The 19,354-nt window shown below is 37.3% G+C and overlaps 1 protein-coding gene across 31 annotated transcripts in view; it reads left to right on the top strand.

Moving 5' to 3' along the window:
- Positions 1 to 19,354, top strand: part of PHF21A (PHD finger protein 21A) — a 192,766-nt gene that overhangs the window by 83,166 nt on the left and 90,246 nt on the right. The window lies entirely within an intron of this gene.

Genomic DNA, 19,354 nt, shown 5'->3' with positions numbered 1-19,354 from the left:
TGAGCGCCTTTTATTTTCACTTTGACATGAAAATATGATGGTTAGAGTACAGTCTCTGACTTTAAGTTAGAGCTCCCGGTGTGGACCACTACGTGCTTCCTGAGAATTCATATAACAGTAAAATTGCAGTGAACTGCCTCCTTTCAAGATGGGCCCTGTATTTACATGTGTGTTCTGAGACTCCCCAAATGCTCACTGTGCCTGGGACAGAGCCTTCTTCTGGGCTTGCATGGCCACTCATATATCAATTAACTCAGCCTTTATTTTTAAGTATAAGCGTACAAGAAAAGATTGCTAATTATATGAAAAGAATAAACAGCTTGAAAATGGAGAATGAAGCCGAGCAATCAAATCAAACCCCTCGTCCCACCTCTACTAATACAATATAGCTAATTCAAGAAAACAGGAGGTAACTTGTTAAGTTTTTCATTCGTATTCTCACTGAGGTTTGAGAAGATGTTATTTCATCAGTAAAACAAAACAGGCTGTCTCTATTACCCTCAGTTACGTGGCCCATAAGGTCTCATGACCTGTCCTCATTTCCTACTCCTCTCCAGCCACTGGGGACTCCTTGCCCTTTTGTACCTGTTGGGCTCTTCACAGCCTCAGGCTTTATAATGGCCATTCTCTCTGCCTGGGAAGCTCTGAAACACACACACAGCTAATTCCTTTACCTCCTTCAAGAGACTGGAGTGTGATCTGGCCCATAGTAGGTAGTCAGTAAATGGCTTTTGATCAGTTGAAATAAATAGAGGAGTATTCACAAGTAAACATAACAGAGGGAGTGGATAGCACAGTGGACTCCGCCAGAAGTTGTTGTTTAGATGATAAGTTGTGTCCAACTCTTTGCAACCTTGTGGACTATAGCCTGCCAGGCTCCTCTGTCCATAAAATTTTCCAGACAAGAATACTGGAGTGGGTTGCCGTTTTCTTCTCCAGGGAATCTTCCCAACCTAGGATCAGATCTGTGTCTCCTGCATTGGCAGGAGGATTCTTTACCACTAAGCCACCAATTAAATTTTCCTGTAACATAGGAAGAGTCAGAGGTGTAAAATAAACATGGATACTAGATCTACTATATATTGTCTATATAATAGGAGTTTCAAAAGAAAAACTGATCAAAAAACTTTCAGAAGAAAAAAATTCCTAAGCTGAAAAAAAACTTCAGGTCTTGAGGTAAAGCTCTTAGCATCAGGCAAGATTGTTTTGGGTAAAAACAGACTCATCCTACTGCTAAAAATATTAAATACTTAAGGAGAAAAATCCCACTGACTTCTCAATAGGTAATAATGACAGGCAAAAAAGTTACTTTTAAGGGGATAAGAATCAGATAAACATTACATTTTTTATCAACATGAAGATACAAGATTGTGACACTAGAACTTTGTATTTAGGAAAGAAATTTAAGTGTGTGGGTTAAAGAAAAACATTTTTGGACTCAAAAAGTATACTTTTCACATAGCCCTTTGAAAAAAATTTTTGTCTGAAAAACCAGTTGGATGTGCTTCAGTCAGATTAGTCAGAATTAAAGAATCAGAAAACAAAAACTAGAAGTTAAATTCTTGGAAGTTACGAAGAAAAATTAACAAATCATTAGCTATACTGACAAAGGGGGAAAATGAGTTGATTATTCTAGAAGTTCTAGGTAGTATTTCCTTAACATAGGAAAAGGAAATGAAAAATACCGTTGAAACAATAGATGTGTATTTCATTTTTGCAGATGATGTGCTTGTCTACCTAAAGAAACCAAGAAAATCAGTGAGCATTGCTACTGCTTATAACTGTTATTGTTGTTCACTTGTGTCCACTCTCTGTGACCCCCTGGACTTGAGCACTCCAGGCTTCTATGTCCTTCACTATTTCCTGGGGTTTGGTCAAACTCATGTCCCCTGATTTGGTGGTGCCATCCTACCATCTCATTCTCTGTCACCCCCTTCTCCTCCTGCCCTCAGTCTTTCCCATAAGGTGGCCAAATATAGGATAAAGTCAAAGCTAAGAAGTTTCCTTTATATCAGCAGTATTTTGTGAGGAAATAATAATGGAAAGGAATTTTCTAGTTACTAAAGCAAGAAATCTTATAAAAGACAGAAGTAAACTTAATAGGAAATGTATGATATGTGTACCTTTATCTTTACCTAGGAATATAAAAGGATTTGAATAAAGAAAGATCTATACCTTCTTTCTGGATAGAGTCAACATCTTAAAGAAGCTAATTCTTCTGAAATCTAGAAATTTAATAGTATTTCATTCAGAATTTAATTTAATAGTATTTCATTCAGAATTCCAGTGGATATTTTGAGGAATTTGACAGATTGATTCTGATGTTCACCCATATGTAACCAAGGAAACTTTGGAAAAGAATGATGAAGGATGCTTCAGTTCTGGCCCACACCTGTATGCCAGCTGCTAGTGAACAACTTCCCTTAAATGTCCCACAGATTCCTCCAACTCAGGATGTCCCACGCTGAACTCATTGTCTTCTCTCTAGTTTGTTTCCCCTGATGTTCCTTATTGCTGTAAATATTACCACTATCTGCTGTAATAATCAAACCAGAAACCCGAAAGGCATCCTTGGTTGTTACCTTTTACTCATCTCCAAAATTCAGTCATTAGGTCTTGCACATCTTCTCGGAAGTCTGTCTTCTTTCCATAATCACTACTTTAGTCCACGCCATCGTCATCTCTTGCCTGGCTTATTAAAAGAGCCTCTTTGTGGATCCCCTTACTTCCAGTCTTCCTCCCTTCCAGTTGCTGTAACTAGACTGAGTCTTCAAAAACACAGATCTGAATCATTGCATAAAACCCCTCAGTGTCTTCTCTGTGCTCTTAGGACCAAGTCCAAAATCCGAAAATGCTTGCTTTTCCCAACCTTTCTTCATTCTCCTCTTTCCTTCATTCCAAGTGCCAGCCATCTGGGGCTTCTCTCACTAACTATGGACCCTGATCCTTCTGTGCCTTTGAATTTAAACGTTCTTCCTTCTGGGCTACTGTCCTTCCCACATTGCAAATTCATGTGCATCCTCAGGTGTCCGTGTGAAAACCACTTCCTCCTGGAAGCCTTCTCTCACCTCTAGATCAGGTTAGGCCCAAATGTTGGATGTTAACCTAGTGCAGCCTATTACTCCCTTTACTCTAGTATTCATTTTATTTTACGGTAACCATCTTTTCTTGCTTCTAGATTTTTCAACTCCATGAGAGTTAGGACATCTTTTTATACAAGGGGATATTTTCTGTGCCTTGCACAGCGTAATGTGTTCAATAAATGTGTGCAGTGAAATAAATAACTAAAACATAATAGGTGAAATTGTATTATTACGATTATAGGAAGTTATAATAGGTGAAATCGTATTATTTTGGCAGGAACAAACAGATCAGCAGAACAAAACAAACTCAAAAACAAAACTTTAATATAAATTGGAATTTAAAATATTACAGAAGTAGGGAAAGATAGATTATTTAATAAATGATATCAGAACAGTTGGGTATCCACTTAAGGATAAGTATCAAGTGAGACTCCTACATTATTTCAGACAGTTCTGGTTGCAGATTACAAGCTCAACTCAAACTAGCTTAAGCCAAAAAGGAATCATTGGAAGAATTTAAAGATACCTCTGAAAGGAAGGAATAGCTAAGCTTTAGGAATTCAAGAGGCAGCAAACCTCTTCAGCCCTCACTGACTTGAAAGCTATGATATTCTATCTCTTACATCTTATGTTCTCAACTTTAGTTTCTAAGGTAGACTAACTGTGTGTTGCAGGGAATGTAGCCTTCAGCAGTTTCCAGGCTCAAAAGTTTGTCACCTTTCAGAGGAAAGTGCTCTCTAGTCTTATTTCCCTGTTTAATATCCCTGAGGAAGTACTTTGATTTATATGGCTTGGATCACATTGCTTGCCCACCATCCCCATCTAAGGCTTTGAGCAGTTGCTATGTCTAGGTAATGTGAGCTCCTTCACTGAGTAGGTGTTGGTCTCTTGGAGGTATATGTGTTTGTTGGAAGGAGGGTGATGAGGTTTTCTCCTAAAAAAAAAAAAAAAAGGAAGTGGATAGCAAACCCACAGCCACTGAGGAACTTGTGATAAATTGAGGGTCACTCTAATATTTGTTTGCTGTTACCTCTATTTCACATTATACTTAAAAATATATTTAAACTAAATTATATGCAGGTCAGGAAGCAACAGAACTGGACATGGAACAACAGACTGGTTCCAAATAGGAAAAGGAGTATGTCAAGGCTGTATATTGTCACCCTGCTTATTTAACTTATATGCAGAGTACATCATGAGAGACGCTGGGCTGGAAGAAGCACAAGCTGGAATCAAGATTGCCGGGAGAAATATCAATAACCTCAGATATGCAGATGACATCACCCTTATGGCAGAAAGTGAAGAGGAACTAAAAAGCCTCTTGATGAAAGTGAAAGAGGAGAGTGAAAAAGTTGGCTTAAAGCTCAACATTCAGAAAACTAGGATCATGGCATCTGGTCCCATCACTTCATGGGAAATAGATGGGGAAACAGTGTCAGACTTTATTTTTTGGGGCTTCAAAATCAGTGCAGATGGTGATTGCAGTCATGAAATTAAAAGACGCTTGCTCCTTGGAAGGAAAGTTATGACCAACCTAGATAGTATATTCAAAAGCAGAGATATTACTTTGCCAGCAAAGGTCCGTCTAGTCAAGGCTATGGTTTTTCCAGTAGTCATGTATGTATATGAGAGTTGGACTGTGAAAAAAGCTGAGCACCAAAGAATTGATGCTTTTAAACTGTGGTGCTGGAGAAGACTCTTGAGAGTCCCTTGGACTGCAAGGAGATCCAACCAGTCCATCCTAAAGGGGATCAGCCCTGGGTGTTTATTGGAGGACTGATGCTGAAGCTGAAACTCCAATACTTTGGCTACCTCATGCGAAGAGTTGACTCATTGGAAAAGACTCTGATGCTGGGAGAGATTGGGGGCAGGAGGAGAAGGGGTTGACGGGATGAGATGGCTGGATGGCATCACTGACTCGATGGACATGAGTTTAAGTGAACTCCGGGAGTTGGTGATGGACAGGGAGGCCTGGCGTGCTGTGATTCATGGAGTTGCAAAGAGTCGGACACGACTGAGCGACTGAACTGAACTGAACTGAGAGATAAAATATGAAAGTATAAAAATACTGGAAGAAAACAGTTTTCTTCATTTTTTTAAAAAAGTCTTGGGTGTGAGGAAGTCTTTCTTTCATGATAAGAACAGAAACCATACAGGGAAAGACTTAGTAACATAAGTGGGCAACAGAAGAAAAACCTTCTTTAAGGCAAAGACGGTAAAAACAAAATTTGTGAGAACAGTGATAAAAAACTTAAAAATATTTTCAACACATGTCTTACAATGGGGATATTAGTCTTACATTTAAAGAGTTCTTATGAATCTCTAAGAAAAGGATGCACATCCCAAGAGAAATTAGGCAAAGGACATGCGTAGGCAAATCACAAAAGAAGTAAACATGTTAACGGATGTACAGAGAAGGAAGCATCAGTGGATAAATGTACTTACTGGTAGTTAGGGAATGAGGTACAAAATCACAGTGAGATACCGCTTTGCTTCTGCCAGATTGGCAAAAATTAAAATATATCCAACAGCCACAACTGTTGCCAAAGATAGAGTAGCAGGAAACCATGCACATTGCTGGGTGAAAAGTAAGGTGGTTCGACCACTTGGGAGAACAATTTTGTGTTTTCTACCGACTTTGAAGATGTGTTGATGTTGTGACCCACCAGTTGTACTCCTAGATAAACCTAGAGCAGCGCTGTTAATTAGAACAGAAGCCACATATATAACTTAAAATTTTCTAGTAGCCACATTGCAAAAAATAAACAGATGATTAATTGTGATTATATATAATGATTAATTAAATGTATGTTTTATTGAATTAGATTTTAACTGTCAGTTCAGATCAGATCAGTCGCTCAGTCGTGTTCGACTCTTTGCGACCCCATGAGTCATAGCACGCCAGGCTTCCCTGTCCATCACCAACTCCCGGAGTTCACTGAGACTCACTTCCATCGAGTCAGTGATGCCATCCAGCCATCCCATCCTCTGTCGTCCCCTTCTCCTCTCGCCTTCAGTCTTTCCCAGCATCGGGGTCTTTTCAAATGAGTCATCCACATCAGGTGGCCGAAGTATTGGAGCTTCAGCTTCAACAGAATTTCCACAATGGGATATGTTTTTAAAAAATGAATGAAATGCATATGTATCAACCTGGAGAATTTCACAATATTGGGCAAAAAAGGAAATATGAGTTGCAGAAAAATATATTAAAACTGGTGAAAAATTGTTGGTGGATAGTTATATAAGTGGTAAAGTTATAAAGGAAAAAGAATAATTAAAAACATAATAACTAACTCTTCGGCAGAAGAAGACAGATGCAGTTGGGGAGGGGCCCAGGGATGCAAAGATATTGATAATAACTGTTTATTAGAGAATATACACATACATATACATTCATACATACATATGCACACACACATGTATAAATCATTCTTGTATAAATCATTCACTGTATTAAAATCATTAATGGCCAGTAAATACGAAGTGATACTCATTTTCACTAATCAAATAATTATGTTAGAACAATAATGAAATATTTTTATCAAACTGGTAAAAGTATTTTGAAGATGTCAAGTCCATGTATTTGTAAGGAATAGACAACAGGCAGTTTACATACTACTGATGAGAATATTCAGCCTCTAGGGAGAGCAGTTTTGGAATAGGAATCCAAGTTTTAAATTGGCTTACCCTTTAACCTAGCAACCTAACTTCTAAGAATTTATTCTCAGGAAAGACTCAGGTAAATGAAAAAAGATGTTCATTTTTAGTAACAGTGGGGAATTGAAAACAACCTTCATTGTAGCAGATTGGTTAAATGAAGTATGGTGTATTCATAAGTGCAACTGTTAAAAAGAAGTAGGTAATATATGTATTGATGTGGAACACGTCCATGACATGTTGTTAAATAAAGTAAGGGCAGAACAGTGTGATATACAGTTCCAATACTGTTATGTAAAATTAGGAAGACATCAGAAAGGATAAATCAAGTAACAGTGCTTATCTCTGAGGCAGACAGGTGATTATTTGATACTTAATTATTTTGGAAAATTTTAAGTGAAATTGTATTATGTTTATATACAGGAAAATATGAGGGTATCCCCCCCCCCTTTTTTTTCTTTTGAGATTGATGTTATTTTGTCTAGCAGGATCCTTGGGACACTGGACATTGCAATGGAGTTAATCTAAGTAAAACTCTAGTATCTTTCCTTGGAGAAATTTATAGATTAGGACAATTTTCTTTTTAAAGCAGCACTTCAGATTTTGGCTTTGACTGTGATTTAAGCAATCAGCTTATAGAGCTATGGTTTTCATTTTGGTTTGGGAAAAAGGAGGAAAAAGACATACATTGGGGGAAGTTGGGTAATTGTGTGACACAGTCCAGTTCAGAACCTTGGACTGACAATGGTGCTGCTAACTTCAATCAAGCATTTATATCTCACCCCATTTGCACAGTCTGTGGGTAAGTGTCACTCCTGAAAACTGCAGATAATTCCAGCTTTGGAGTATCGTGTTAATAAAGTATCAGAAAGAAACAAGATTGTTTCATCCTTTGCCAGGCACTGTTAGGCATTACAGACAAAACCAGAGGAAGAGTCCCAGCCAAAGCCCTTTGATTTGACCTGCCTCAGAGTGCATATTAATCTAAAAAGAAAAGAATCACCTAACTAAACGCTTTAAAGTATATACTGCCTTGTTACACATGTTTATTACAAACTTTATAGAAAGATAATGAATTTGTGCAATCTGCATGAACAGTTAGGTCGAAACCTGCCAGGTCTCCACCTCGTTGTGTCCTGTGGACTGTCTGTCTTCAGGTTCCTGTTTCCAGGCTTCAGTTCCGTACCTTCCCTTCCCCCGCTCTCTCAGCAGATGGTTTCAGGGACCACCAGGGCCCCTTCCAACTGTAATAGTCTGTGATTCTTTGCTGTTGGATTTTTTTTTAGCCAAGGAAGTGACATAATCAATCTGAGTTATGCTTTCTTGAAATTAATCTGGCAGCACTGTACAGAAAGGGAGAAATGGGGTACAGACATACAGTTAGAATCATATTATTACAGTTTAGGGATAAGGAAATTATTTCTGACACAGGTAAGGGGCAAGAAGTATGAGGAAGAGAGGTTTGGAATGAATAGGACTGCAGATGCAGAACAAGAATGAACAGGATTAGGAATTGGTTGAAACTGGGCCACAAGGCAGAGAAAGGAAGAATGAGAGATGATTCTGAGACTGAGCTAAGGAGGCTAAAAATGTATAGCACGGGGGCCCTTCTTTACTAAGTGTGCCCTTAAAAAATTTCTTGTAGAACTCCACTCACTAATATAGTCTCTAGCTCCTTATGGTTCTGCTTTACTTGCTATTTAAAACATTTATTTACTTGTGAGCAAATATGGATAGATGATACTGTTTTGAAATCAGCACTTTTTCTAGTCAGTCCCAGCCCACCCCAAAATAGTAAAAATTGGTTGCATAAACACAAACACACACACTCTCTCACAAAATGTGGTTTAGAAGAAATGATGTTCAAGTTCTAAAAATTGCATATTTAAAAATGGAAGCAAAAATAGTTGAATGAAAACATAAAATATTATTTGAATAAAATTTTATGTTTATGATGCAGGTTGTTTCTCTGAATCTAAGAATTTTTATTTTAGCATTAAAAGATTTTTTAAAATTAATTTTTATATAGTTGATTTACAGTGTTGTGGGGTTTAAAGATCTTTTTGAGTATTGTGTTCAAGGTTGTTACAAAGTTAAATTTTAGTAACATTCAGAAAGTAGTAGACTAATGTAAAGTAACTTATTTATAATTTGCAGCTGACAGAAGAATACTTTCCTATTGTCTGTTTTCAGATTACATTTTAATGCTCTTCTTGAAATCAGATTTTAATCCCCCACTGATTCAAAGAAGAATCTCATGATGTTAGACAAATGTTAAAAATCTAGGCAAATAATATGATTAGAGTAAAAAACTGTTCAATGTCCTCTTCTAGTGAAAGAAGCTTTCTTGATTGGAGTAGGAGAGCTTCTGGAAAGAATAAATAATTTTTGGTTGTTTGATACTCACTTAAGGAAATCAGAGAATAGAAATTGAAAATGTTGTTTGGCCATATTCTCTGGATAGTTCTTTACGGAGGCTGGGATTCTAAACCTGGTAGAGCCAGCAGTTTGCTCTATTGTTTCTTGTTGATTCTATGTCCAAAGGCTGTTATTAATATGAATAACAAGTCACTGTATCAGCTGTGTATATCAGGGCTTTCTTCTTGTAGTAGGTAGTATTACATTCCAGTTACAAGAATAAATTTCAGTGAAAAGGATAATTATCAAATCAAGTTACAAAACACCATTCAAAGAATAAGTCTTTTAAAGCATTTTCATAAATAGAATATTTTACCCATCTCCCCTTACAATTTACAAGTTCACATTTTTATTTCCTTCTATTTTGTTATTTTTGCTGTGTAACTGCGGCATAGGTAAGGTTGAGTAAAGTTGAAATACTTTTTAACAAAAAGAACTCCAGTGATGATTTATTGTTTTTATTTCAAGTGTACTATTAGAAATGACTTGAAATTTATTGCTGGGTTTTTAAGTTATATTTAAGGAAATACAGCTTAACAATGAAGACAGTGAAGAATTTTTTGAACTTTAAAAAGAGAACCTTAAGTGGGAAGAAAAAGTTGGTTTTCAGAACAGTTACTTTGTTGGGCAATACTAACCAATAGAGAATATATTGTTTTGGGAATCTCTTATATGAGGAAAAATTCAACCCAGGTCGTTGTTAGACTTTGAGAAACTCAGTATCAAGTAGAATTACCTGGTAAAAAGCATCTCAGAACATTAAGTGCAAAAAATTTGTGAATGCTCATGGAACAAGAAGTTATCATTGACTTCCTGAAATAATTCTTTGATATCCCCAAAGTTTAGTTCATCATGGCAGATACCACTCTTTTAGGAGCTTTGTTTTATTTTGGAAAGGTGAAGTTCAGATTAATAAACCATGATTGCATCAACATTGGACTTCTACTCAATTTGAGGATCCAATAGGATTCATCCTGTGTTCACATGTCCTTCAGGGATGTATTAAAACACACTTTAAAGCAAGTGAAAAAAACACCTTTAAAAGGCAAGCTTTTAAAGTGTAAGGAAGTATTTTTTAACATATAAACTTTAACGTGAGCCTTACAACTGAATTAGGAAGCCTTAAAGTACGAGGAGGTGAAAACATTTCTTTCCCAAAACATAGTAGATAGTATAATTATTGCTCTAATTATGAAAATAATATATTCAATTAATTAATACATTAATTCAGTTAGTTAGCAGAGCAATTAATTTAGCAAAGCAAAAATTGCCTGTAAGGTTTGCACTCAACTGCTAATATTTTGATGTACTCTATTAAAAAATTTTTTTTATTTCATTTTTTTGTCACATGGCACGTGTAATCCTAGTTCCCCAACCGGGGATCAAACCCATGCCCCCTGCAATGGAAGCACAGATTCTTAACCCCACTAGACTGTCAGGGAAATCCTAGTATTTTCATTAAAAAAAAAATGAATGTGAGATTGTTCTGAAGGAATCAAGATTTTCCAGTTAAAATTTCAGGAAGGACAGCTGTATGTGCATGTCCTTGAAAACTGAAACAATTTTGTTTTCTGACATCAAATGCTGGAAAGTTGACGTTTTCAGGATAATGAACAATAAAAGTGTTTTTGGATGAGACAACTTTTTCAAATCCTTTTTTGTTATATTCCTCCAAAGCCCACCCTTCAAAAAACATTGTCCTCAGAGATTCCCAATTCAAGCATTTAGAGAATTAACTACCAGCCTGTTAATTTCAGCCATAGTGAAATGTTACCCTGTTTGTGTTATTAGGCTGAAGTGAATTCCTTGTTGACAAAGAAAGAAAATGATAGTTCTGGCTGCTTTCCCTCGGTATAATGTAGGATCCCTCATGGCTGGGGAGTGACATTTCTGTGCCAGCCAAGTAGAAATTCTTAATGTACTGACTATAAACAAGAAAGTAAAATAATGGCCATTTTGCCTATTAAGTATCTTCCCAAAGTGAATTATATGCTGAGAACTGTATAAGGAGAAGATAGGAGTTGTTCTTTAAAAGGGTCCTCTGAATACTGATTCCTGAGAAGGTAGCTTTTCCCTATGGGAACAAAAGGTCTCTCTCAGTAGCTTTGGCTGTTAGTCCTTTGGTGAAAGGTGAACTGGAAATGTCTTCAGAGTTGGGTATAAAGATCTTAAGCAGTACGTTTAGTTGATTGGTTTGCTTCGTTCTTGAAAGAGTTGTATGCATTAAAGACTTCATCAAATTGCATTGTATTTTGTCTGTTTTCTGTGCAGGCGCCTGCATTCAGGTGTAGGTAGTACTGTTTTCGAAGTCCAGAAAGGGCAGGGTGCTCAGTTGCCTTTATAAAGGCAATTTCTTGGTTGACTGCGATTGAGTGCAGAATTATAATACTCAGGGCCTAATTTATAACAGAAAATGCAGGAGTGCAAACCTGTTAAACCCCTTCTACATGTATAAATAAGGTAAACAATGGCAGATTAGCATGGAATATTGTTTGATGTGAATAATATTAAAAACAAATTTCCTTGGCCTGTGCATGTTGTACCTGTTAACACAGAGAAAACTTGTAGAAATCTGTGCTTCATCTTTGACATATAATGAAATAGGGGAGAAAAAGCAGAGCGATGTGAGACAGCTGCTGCTTGGATTGGCAGCCTATTTATAATCCAGGAGGCTCGTAGCTAGATTGCTGTGCTGTGTGCTGTGCTCTCACACATCAGAAAGGAATGATGATTTGCGTGCGTATGCGCGTGTGTTCCTACTCTCAGACTTTCAATTTTTCGGGAAAGGGTTCCTTTTCCTGCATAGAAATGGAACATACTAGCAGAAGCAGATTTTCTGAGTTCTAAACACTCAGCAGTCTCTACCTAGGACCTCTGGGCATTTTTCAGTGCTGGGGGAAAAACCTTTGGTGGGCCAGGCATTTAAAGATGTAAGGCCTTCTCGGCATTCTTCATGAGGCTCCCTCTGCTGAGTGAGTGAGTCATGTGGGACAGAATGTCGCATTTCAGTACCTTTTGGCTATCTGTGCACGTTAGACAATAACGATTGCCAAGCCAACGTGTCTCAGGTTTTTTAATTACGGCTTTAAATGCCCACAGGAGCTCTGCTCATATGTTAATTCCACTGTTTGACTTTAAAGGATTTTTTTTTTTTTTTTGCATTTTAAAATTCAGATTATAAAAATCAGTCAGCCATTCAGAATGGAGACAGTTTACCACATAAACTTGTTTGCGCGGCACGCAGGGTATAGAAGAGGTAGCTAAAGCTTTCCCACATTTTTTTTCTGAGAAGGGGGAAAAATCCTCCTCAGTACCCTTCCTTAGGTTTATTTTAAGGATCCAAAAAGAGATATATTAATAAAAATAACGTCGACACCTATTCTTGCAAAGGATTGTAAAGCATTGGAATGGCATCTTTGAGTCCGTGTCTTGTCAGCTTTCACACACCTTGGCGGTGCTGTCTACGTCATAGGCTGTCTGCAACTACCCACCAGAGGCAGTTTTCCTCGAGGCATACTTTACTACAAAAACATTTCCTGTGCCACTGAGCTTGGGTGTTTTAGAACATTCTAATGGAATTTTAATTTTAAAGCTCAGAACCTAATTATATAGATTTATCTAACCCCCACAAGACCATTTAAAAGCCTGACAATTTAAGAACCAAATGTAACAGAGTTTTGGATATTCTAGCATTTTGGTTTATCTTTAGCCCAGGTCTCTCACATAATTATGAGGAATTAGAAAGCTGACTTCCTCTGTTGCCCATCAGAGAAACAGAGAAGTAGAAGACATTTAAATAACTCACATGGCACCATCTGAGGTTTTATTTTGCCTAAAACATTACTGGGACATTGGCAAAATTTATTTGAATAAGACCTGAAGAAAACAGTATTCTATTTTCTGTTTTTTTTTTTCCCCATAACATTTTATTATGAAAAAATACAAGCATACAGTAAAAGTTGAAGGATTTTATAGGGAACGTCTAGCTGTGCCCATTACCTGTACATAGTGGCCTCATCACCTTGGCTCATGTATCCATCTTATTTACCTGTCTTTTCTGTCGTGTTTATTTATTTGCAAAATAGGAAAGGCACATGATGCCTGCAGCTTACTCTCAGATGGTTCAGGGGGAAGGCGTGTATGTGTGTGTCTGAGGGAGAAAGAAAGAAAAAAGAATAAAATGTGTCAGAGTTAACATTTGGGGAATCTGAGTGAAAGTTATATGAGAACTCTCTGCCATCTTAAAACTTATTTGTAATTCAGAAATTATGTCAGAATGAAAAGTTTAAAAGAAAAAATAAATTGAGATTGTAAGAGAACTGTAATGCATCAACTCAGAATGTTCTCAGGGTATCAGAGAACAGGGTGTCAGGACTCCTTAGATAAAATGATTTTCTGTAGCCGAGAACTGAAAGTGATTAGGGTTTATTATTGTTTTACCAGGAGAATGGCATCTCTACTAACTTAATCTATTACCATGGAAGGTCTAATTTTAAAGCTAAAATAGGAAGGAGGGGGACATCTTCTTTATCAGTAAGAATTTGACCTTTATCCAAAAAAAAATGGTTGAAATGTTTGCCTGTCAATTGGCCATGTCCAGGTGAAAGGGACACAAATTTGGGCAAAGAAGAAACCTATTGATGTTAAGACATAAGGAAATGCCTTCCTTTTTAAAATCTATGGCATAATAAATGAATTTATGGCATAATTGGGAGATGGAGAAAAGATTTAAAAAGTAAAACTTTATGCATGTATCTGAGAGGAAATCCACCTCCTAGCTCTTTCAGAGAAAATTCCTTGTGGGTAAGCAGTGTGTACTTATTTTCATAAAGTGTCTAGAATACCACTATATTGCTGATGAATAGTATCTAATGAGAAGGCAATGGCACCCCACTCCAGTACTCTTGCCTGGAAAATCCCATGGGTGGAGGAGCCTGGTAGGCTGCAGTCCATGGGGTCGCTAAGAGTTGGACATGACTGAGCGACTTCGCTTTCACTTTTCACTTTCATGCGTTGGAGAAGGAAATGGCAACCCACTCCAGTGTTCTTGCCTGGAGAATCCCAGGGCGGGGAGCCTGGTGGGCTGCCGTCTATGGGGTCACACAGAGTCGGACACGACTGAAGCGACTTAACAGCAGCAGTAGCAGTATCTAATGATGGAACAGCATAGCATAATGCTCATATTGAACAGCTTCCTATGAGGAAAGGATGTTTAGTAATAAGGGACTATGGCTTCATAGACCAGTCTGGAGATAGGGAGTCATGGTAGAGACAAAGGAGATTAGAGAATCATCAGAACAGCAGGTTAATCTTAGAGAAATCCTTAAGTCTTATATAAGTAAATCACAGATGAAAAATAAACGAGTAGCAAAACTAGATGGTTAACATGAAAGTGAAACTTAGTATTAAGTGATGAGCAGTGACTTGAATTTTTTTTTTTAATGAAAGAAAAATGATACTGCTTATTACCAATGGAAAGCAAAGGAAGGCACTTTTTTGGAAGAAAGAGGACTACTAACAAGAAAAGGAAGTTAGAAGAAAGTGAAGAAGATAAAAAAGGGTTTTGATAGCCTAGACAAGTCAGTGGGAGAATTGGGAAAATCAGAGAAAATAATAATTTAATGGGAGGTAGATTTATGCCTGGGTCCAGTCTGTCATCGGACCGTTGGTAATCTAACTATTACCAGTCTAATGGTCCCTTTCGTGTATGCTTAGATTTGGGGTAGTCTTTTCCAGTTACAACTGTCATGCCCTTATCAGCGAATCAACATTCAAAACAAGACACTTTTGAATGTGGAAGCAGTTTCAGTTGGTGCAGTTGCCCGGAGATAATGTAAAGGCGTGGGGAGGTAGGAGTCATGTTCATATTTGAGAAATTTCGTAACTTCTGGAGGTAAATAGGACCAAAGAGGATAATGGTTTTTTGCTGTGTGTTTTTGTTTTTAGATATTTATTTGTCAGCACTGGGTCTTAGTTGTGACACGTGGGATCTAGTTCCCTGACTAGGGATTGACCCTGGGCCCCTGCATTGGGAGCCGCTGGACCACTAGGGAAGCCCTGAGGATAGTGTTTTATATTTTAGGTGATCAGATGGTCTGAGACACAAGAAGAGTATGAGAAAAGGGAAAGTGGGAGCCAGCTCTGCCAAGGGCCTGCTTTTAAAGGCACAGCCACAGCACCTGTGCCTAGAAAGGACTCTTACCTCCTGCGCAGAGATGGGTGCTCCCCACTGCTGCCACGTGAAGACCAGCCAAGCAGTGTCAGAGCCAGCTCTCTTGCTCCTTGTGGCAGTTCTAATGAAAAATTGGTTTGCTGCAGGATAGCAGCAGCCTCTTGAGGGAATTCTAGTGTCGTCCCCAAACATGTCACAGGATCTTACTCTACAGATGCAATATGTGTGAATGAAATGCCATGTCTGAGAATGTCAACAGGCAACAAAAGAAGGCATTGGGAAATGACACCACTGATGCCACAAAATAGGGACCAGACTCCAGAAAAGGCAGTCATATTTGCAGTCAGAGTATTTATGAATGGCAAAATTGCCTGTTTGCTAGTAGTAGTAACTAACCAGAATGAATAAAATGGAGTTGGAGAAGACTTGCTCTCACTAGAGTAGCTTTGCTTATCAGAGTTTGCTTGAATTCCCCTCATTCAGGTCAAACAGTCTCTTCCAAAATGATAGCCCCAAAAAGGAGTTAAAATGTAGGAATTAGTGATAAGTCCTTAAAGGAAAAAGATTTGAAATGCTATGACATGATGGTTAAGTTTATTAGGAACCCTGAAAGTCGAGCACACTGGTTTTCCTGCTTTTTCTGGTTATTTGATCCTTTGCTACCTAGGAAATGTAACCCATATTTCAGTGTCATGCTAGCATTTATAGAGCAGAGTGCTATTTAAGTCTCAAGCTGAAATACGAAAAATAAAAATAAAGGAGCCAGTCAAATCCAAGTAGATGATGAGACTCAACTTCATTACCAAGATTGGAATGTAGTCTGACTGCCTAAGTTAATACAAAAGTAAAATGTTTAGGTCTTGAAAAAGTTTGTTTCGGTGGATAAAGTGCAGTTTATAGCATCAATACGAGCATGATACTCTGTAGTACCAACTCCAGAACTTATTTAGGAGTATGGCAGAATGTCTTTTAAACTCCTCTGATGCCTGCTTTCAGCAGAAGTTGTCTAGAATTGGTCATATCCAAGTGTGGGCCTAGTTCATTCCTACTTAGTTTTTTAAAGGCTGTATACATGCATGTATATTTATCAATAAAAGTTAGCTTCTAGGTTAGTCTAAATCTCAAGTGAAAACAGTTGAGATTGATTTGATGTTATGCTTAATTTTGATATGACTTTGTTTGAAACTTAGATCCCACAGTCATCAAAAAGTACCTTTCCTGCCAAGTTTAAAAGCTGACAGTCTTTTCTCCCATCTCCTGGAACACATTAAAAAGCAGTTCTTTCTTTGCCTCTTCAGAGAAAATAAAGCAGAAACCAATAACTGAGAAATTAGCATCCACGAAAGTTCGAAAATGGGAGTATGTGAGTTTCAAAGGCTCCAAATTTTTTTTTTTTTAAAGCAAAAAACCCAAAGTAGACTAAGCTTCCAGAATGGGAAAGTCTTATTTTATTCTCCCTTTCTTTTTCTTGCCTTAGTTTTGACCAAATGAGTTTGTCTTTAAACACAATTTTAGCTTCTTACATGATTTGTGTGTTCAGCTGCTTACAGTGATGATACATTGATTTTGTCATAAAAAGTCTTGCACTGGATTGCATTGCTCTGAGATGTTATTTTAGAGATTGGTGATGTGCATCTGTGAGAGTGTGTCATGGTATGCAGTAAGCAGTGCCATTAAGCCAGTTATTGCCATCTGCTCCTACCTGCAGTCATTCTCAGTACAGCATCATCATTTTTTCTACAAGCATCAATTGCTGTCTCAGTTTCTGTTGTTGTTTTTTTTTTTTTTTTTGGTTTGGTGTCTGTTTCAGGATTTTGTTCAGATTTGTCAAATTGTCTTTTTTGGAGTCATGTGATATATACTTGTAATTCTGTGAAATCCCTTCCATGAGAAATTGAGTCAAATAGGTTAGTGAGATTTTTAAAGGCACATAAATTAAATTATACACTGATGGCCATTTCAGCATAGTTGTTTTTTCTCTGAAGTGACAAGAGATGAAGTCTTCTGACAATTTTCTTTCAATATTAGGAAGATGCATTTATTTTTCCCCTATAGATTGCCCAGTTAGAAAAAGTTAGATGGTAATAGTGTGCATTCTTCTGAAGATGACAGTGAGCTTGAGTCCAGACTTGCAGGATACCCAACTAACAGGTCTTGAGGGCATTCTTAGATGTTATATTTTGATGTCTTTATAAGGAAGCTTTAACCATAGGACACAGGTTCAATCCCTGGGTCCAGAAGATCCCCTGGAATAGGAAATGACAGCTTGCTTCAATATTCTTGCCTGAAAAAAAGCATTTCATGGACAGAGGAGCCTGGTGGGTTACAGTCCATGGAGTGGCAAAGAGTTGGATTTGACAGCACAGCACAGAATAAGCACAGGACATATTTCTAAAACCCCTACAGCTAGCTAATTAATATAATTAGCCAAAATAGCAAAAAAAATTTTTTTACACTAATTGAGATTACAAAGTTATAGAGAAAAAGTACAGCAACATACGATTCAGGCAGCTGATTGCCTTATACTTATTTATTTGATAGTCTTTTATGTTGAACCCTGGTTACTTTTAAGGAGAAGATTAGTTTTTCCTAACCAGTACATGTTTATAATTAACAGTTTTCAGGGACAAACACACTTACATTTTGATCTGTATAATCTTTGTTAATTGCATAGAAATTAGAAATAAAATAGTAAGGATAATGATTTCTTTCCCAGTTTAGTGTTGGGGTTTTTCAATAGAGCAAATCTTGACATGTTACTTAAAAACCTGGAGCTTTTCATTGTCAAGAATTTCATCTTATGAAACAGCTTCATAGAACACCACCACTGCAGACAGAGTAGAGAGAGTATCTGCAGTCCACACCCACAGGGCAGGAAGGGAATAAATACATCCAAGTACTGTGTGTGAGCAGTGGGGTGTAGTCTTGCTAGCTTTCAGTATACTCTGACATCTTCTGCCTCTTTCTTCATTCTTAGCGCTAATAAAAATCTCATTTGTCACTGTACTAGAGCTATAGGATAACAAATGTTTCATTTAAAGCTTAACAGATGTACATGTTTTGGATGTAAAAGTCTAGTTAACTTTTTTCTATATAGCTGTATACTTTCTTTGTATACATGTTTACTTAAATTGATTTTTGCTGCTTTTTGTAGACATTTATCTCCAAGATAACCATAAGGATCACACTCAGGGAATTTAAGATTGATAATTTTCTCTAATAGAGTACTTCTCAGACTATCTGTGGAAAAGCATCTGTTTTTAAACTTCCAGTTCATCAGTAAAGTTTTTATGATGTACAACAAAATGGATTACTAGAAAAAATGAAATTTCAAAAAACATCATATGGACAAAGCACAGGCCCAATTGCTTTATTATTAAACAGACATAAAATTACTGTCACATTTCTCTAAACATTTGTAAATGTACGTTCTCAAGTTTTATACTTATCTCAGTACTTATCATTAATAGTTTACAGATCAGCATGGGTCCATGGACTATACTTTTGGGTAGCACTAATCTCAAAATCACATTTCCCTAGTAGGTGACCACTGTATTCTTTAGAAGGCTTTATATTTTTAATCTAAGATCCAGTCAAGAATCACACATTGCATTTGGTTGCCATTTTTCTTTGATCTTTAATCTACAGCAGTTTCGTGGCCTTTTGGTGGGGGGCATGGAGGGGAGAGGGGAGAGGTACATTGTTGAAATTTTTGAAGAAAAATCAATTTGGGAGAAAATGATAGGTGATCACTAAGGGTGTCCAGAAGGTGAGGGTGAAGATGGTATGATCTTCAGGCATAGCCTGTGGCCTGGTTGCAATGCTGATTGTCCTGCGATTTTATCTGATTTAGCTCCTCATGATTAAATCCACATTAAACTTTCTAGGTTTAAGAATACTTCTTATACTATTTTGTGCCTTCATCACAGGAGGGCACAGCATGACCATTTGCCCCATTATCAGTGATGCTGAGTTTGATGATTGGTTGAGGTAGTTTCTGTTTTGTTATTTTTTTAAGTGCTAC

The sequence above is a fragment of the Bos javanicus genome, chromosome 15, assembly GCF_032452875.1.
Source record: "Bos javanicus breed banteng chromosome 15, ARS-OSU_banteng_1.0, whole genome shotgun sequence".
NCBI lineage: Eukaryota > Metazoa > Chordata > Mammalia > Artiodactyla > Bovidae > Bos > Bos javanicus.
Note: the sequence above shows the minus strand (reverse complement) of the source record. Positions and strands in the feature narration are given on the sequence as shown.